The sequence below is a fragment of the Dermacentor silvarum genome, chromosome 6, assembly GCF_013339745.2.
Source record: "Dermacentor silvarum isolate Dsil-2018 chromosome 6, BIME_Dsil_1.4, whole genome shotgun sequence".
Classification (NCBI taxonomy): Eukaryota; Metazoa; Arthropoda; class Arachnida; order Ixodida; family Ixodidae; genus Dermacentor; species Dermacentor silvarum.
The window spans coordinates 174,753,332-174,758,134 of record NC_051159.1 but is presented as its reverse complement, the minus strand read 5'-3'; the positions used below and the strand labels follow the sequence as shown (position 1 = coordinate 174,758,134).

Genomic DNA, 4,803 nt, shown 5'->3' with positions numbered 1-4,803 from the left:
GGGCAGTTACGTCTCGCGTTGCAGTGTTCTATTCCATTCTTTACTTCTACAGAAGCCGTCTGACATGGTTTTGACCGTTCACCTATCCCCATGCAATATTTGCTCCCGTTGCTAGTATCATCACTGCATACGCCTTTAACAGAAATGCCAATATTATATATATATGAACGAGTTGAAAGGGAACCGAGGGGCCCGATTTTTTATTAATCATATCATAAGACGCCAACAAACAATGACACCAAGGACAACATAGGGGAAATTACATGTACTTACTAATTCAATTAAAGCAATGACCAATTAATGGAAATGAAAACGGATGAAAAAACAACTCTCCGCAGGTGGGGAACGAACCCACGTCTCCGCATTACGCGTGCGATGCTCTCACCATTGAGCTACCGCGGAACCGTTTTCCCATCCACTTTCTGGGGTATTTATGTTTTACAACTAGAACTAACCCTGGGAGTGTTAGCCAGTGCCACCACTCACAATCCTAGGGGCGGATGTTCCACATCCGCCCCTAGGTTTAACTGAATCCTTAATTGAATTAGTAAGTACAAGTAATTGCCCCTATGATGTCCTTGGTGTCATTGTTTCTTGGCTTCTTATAATATGTATGATATAATATATATATATATATATATATATATATATATAGAGAGAGAGAGAGAGAGAGAGAGAGACAATAAGAGACGAAAGGCAGAGAGGTTAACCAGGTTAACTGTCCGCTTGGATACTTTGCACCTGCGGATGAGGAAAGGGTAGGAAATATGAAGAGGAAAGATAGTCGTCGTCGATTGCAGCCCTCGATTTTGTGCAGATAGATTCTCTCCAACATTGCCTGAATGCCTGAAGCAGTCATTATAAATGGTAAAGCAGCGCTAAACTCCTGCACGAAAGGAAGTCGTAAGAGACGCAGGTTTACGCCTGTGTGTCTTACGTCTTCCGCTCACCCGAGTCTTTAGCACCGCTTTATCGCTCCTAATTGCAGACCAGTTGGTCCACGCTCCAATCCTGGCCAACTTAAGCAGTCAGTCACCAAGTTTCTTCTAATGAAACATGGAATACCGATGTAATTTAAATGTTTCCTAGTATTTTAGTTCCCGAAGCAGCACAATTGTAGCTATGACAGGCGTCGATAATGTTCTGATTATTTTTTTTTACAATCTCCGGTTGTGTTGCTCCCACACAAGTTTCAGCCCACGCGTGTTTTTTTGTTTTCCGCCGCTATCCCAATCGAGCCACCAGCACCGAGAATCGAAACCGCAACTTCATGCTAACCAAGGTACGCATTCACCAAAATATTTTACGCTAGGATTATTCGTAAAAGCATATTTCATGCAATCGTAATAAGGGTCATGCTATCACCGAATATTTATTTGCCAATGTCAAATAGCAATTACGAAAGAAAAAGCTTTGTGAGTTTGAACCCAGAAGCATTAAAAATCCACTGTAAGACTACCACGGCGGGTTTCTAAAGATATAATTTACTTTCATCAAATCCTGAAATCAAACTACAAGACATTTAAGACGAAATATGAATGCTACACCGAATGAACAAGTACCGCGTGTAAGAAGCGTGAGCACTAGGATTAAGGTGGGATATCGGCTCCTTCCGGCAAGGAAGCAGTCTTGAAATTATCTGTCGATACTAGCCAATCAGCATACTAGCGTGTGCGCGTGCGGTAGAAGAGGGAAGGGGGGGGGGGGGGGAGATGCGTGTAGTGAGCTTGTTAACAGCCTACTTCCTGTTGTCCGCTTCACATCACTGGTAATCTGCGCAGCGCGCACACGCAAGCGAAGTGACTCAGTTGGCGGACAAATGATCAGATTCCATGCACGCCATCGCTTTCCACATAGCGCTGTCAAAACAAGCGTGAGAAACGGGCAGCCTGCCCTCGGGACACGAACCGAAATCTGGAGCAGGCGACTTCTTTTCGAACGCCGTCCATTTAAATGAAAGTGGCGAGACTGACGCCGCGAGCCGCCCGAGTGCCTGTCGAGACAGTCCCGGCCTGGAATGCGTGCGCGTTTTCTATTGTTACCTGACTCCTGTTCTGTATAGTTGACACCCTTAATTTTTGTTTTTTTGTTTCCATTTTTCAGGTTGGCCGCTACCTTGACGTTCCCGGCAGCTGTTTGTTCATATCATCTGAATTGCTCGCGCTCGCATACGTGTTCATGGCTCCCTGAATAGTGCGCGACAAGTCTGCAGTTCAACGAAACGCAATTATTCAAGGTAGTCTTGTTTGCTTTCTCATAGCCACAGGATTGATTTAGCTCGCACGACACCAATGCTACTGTTCCGTGCAAGAAAGTAACGAAATCACTGCATAACGTTTTTTAGTCATTGTTGTCGCATTTGATTTTTTTTATGAATGAAGTCTAAAAAATTTTCTTCTCCCTGCTTTTTTTATTACTATATGGTTGTTGCTAGCCCGTGGCTTTATACTAACCACGCTTGCACAAACTAAAGGAGAGCTGTTCGACGTGAATCGCGGACTTCACGAAGCAGGCGCAGTGTTATTGCATTCCGCTTACAAAAAGAGCAACACAGATTTTGTACACGTTCATTATGTCGTTTCAAAGGTTCTCGGCCATTACTGCTTGCGCTGAGAACGTTTCTCACCGGAGCAAATTTTTCGTATGCCCTTCTTCTGCCAACTATGGAGAGTCTGCTGTGACCGATTATTTCTATATTGTTTTGCTCGTAACCCTTCTCTTCTATTTAGTGCATGTAGTCTGCATCAATTAGTCCGTGGAGCATCGCAAGAGAACCAGCAGCACTAAATAATAAAATTGAAACTGCCGGCCACACGGCAAACTTGTATTGTTCATTACTGGCCAGCGTCTATGTTATGATGGCGACGGCATTCGCGAGTGGCACACACAAGAGCGCTTTTAAACTATGCATCGACCTACGGCTTGAATAGCTTGCATTTGTTACTCATATTGTTAGTAGAACTCTCAGTCATGCAGTCTGCGTGCGGCTTGCAGTATGGTGACTCGAGGGATGGCAAGAGCGGGAAATGCGTGGATTTGGCTAAACTGCGTCCTTCTCGAGCCATATCATGTAAGGATTCTTTTCGAGCGATTCTATTCTTACCACCAATCGCAACGAGTGGCAGATGCCAGCGATAAGGCAAGCGTGCATGGCGATGCAATGAAGGAGGACAAAAATATTAGAAAATGAAAATAATCGTTACATAATACGGACCCTGGCTTCAAACGCTCTTCTGGTTTTCTATGTATATCTTCCGGAAGCCAACTAATTATCGCATATTCATTTTACCACAATAAGAACCGTCATTTGGCATGCCATTATTCAATAGTTCTCTGAACCTTACAGAGAAGAAACACAATCTCGAATGTCAACAATTTGCCTAAGACGAGTGTTCCTGTTCAAGAGTAACCTAGATATAGGAACACATACATTAATGTGTCCTCATTTTCCTTTCATTGTAGCTTCCGAACGGTGCAGTGCATGAACTTAAACTCTGCATGACACTAAAGTTGCAACCTGTGCGGTGCACGAAAATTACTTGAGATTGCACGTTGCTACAAGATGAAAAATGAAGAAAATTTCACGTATAGAATTTAGTTGTGTCGCATTAGTTTCAACATTAGTTTAGTAATTAGCATTAGTTTTTTGGTAATTTGTTATTTATTGAAAATTGCATAAAATTATTCAACTGTAAATGTATAAGTTTTTTAATTACACTGCTCCATACAAAAAAGAAACGATTGCGAGGCAAGCGCAATTGTGTAATTGCACAATGTAGACTCAAATAGAAATAACACACGCTGCTTTGAGCTTTCCCAGCGAATCTCATGTCAACCTTTTTTTTAAATGTATCGAAAAAGACTTTTTCTTTCTTAAAATCTTCTTTTTTAAATCTCGACATTACCATTCTGATGGGTGTTTACGGCACCAAGTAATATTAGTACGAACGTGTCCCATGGGCAACTTAATCAACTGCGAGGTGGTTCACGTTCCTTGGAACTTTTGCAGTGCTGCATGTTTTTTAAAAAGACATAGAAGAGAATGTTCGATGGAAATGCGATCGTGATACGGAACGCTTGCGTGTGATGACGGCAAGCGTGACAGCTGGGAAGCTGACCCCATCGACCGGCGCAATGGCGCTAACGGTGGCCCTATATGTTTGAGTGACGTCCGTTCCGTTGCCGCCGCGCGGGAATTCGTGCCCCTTCCATCAGCCTACTTAAGCGCTGCTGTGCGGAAATGTTTCTGTAGCCCTCTCGTGCACAGTACCATTATAAAACCATTTTAAGACAATATTTTACTCTTAATTATTCAGCCATGGCATTAAGTTTACGTGTTTACCATGTTGCTATTAGCTGTGTTCCACGCCTGGTGCTCTTAGTACTGAAAAGAGCGTGTGGATAGTTTATTCCTCATATTCTACAAGGTCGTGGGTGTAATCTCCGGCCGCGGCGGCCGCATACCGATGGAGACTTGGTATTTTGCGCATTGTCATTAGATCATAAATCCTAGAGAAAGCGCGTGAGAATACCGCAGACTCAACCACCAACGAAGCTCACCACGTCTCAACAGCGATTAAATAATCTTTTGCAGACCACACAGCATCACTCCCTCTATCGGCTCCTATTTTAACCTTTCAGTTGGCCTGTATAGATTCACCAGCAGTGTGGTGAACTCCAGCTCTGTCACTGAGGCCAGTCACCCTATTTTGGAGTGATTCTTCTCATATATTATTCATTTTTCCACTTGTCATTGACTAACACAAAGCCGCAGGCATGCTATCTCCAAGAGTTTAAAAAAGG

The 4,803-nt window shown here is 43.3% G+C and overlaps 1 non-coding gene across 1 annotated transcript; it reads right to left on the bottom strand.

Moving 5' to 3' along the window:
• Positions 1 to 330: 330 nt before the first annotated feature.
• Trnat-cgu (transfer RNA threonine (anticodon CGU)) lies at positions 331 to 402 on the bottom strand. Its single transcript has one exon. It is a non-coding gene; the product is annotated as a tRNA-Thr (tRNA).
• Positions 403 to 4,803: the final 4,401 nt, after the last annotated feature.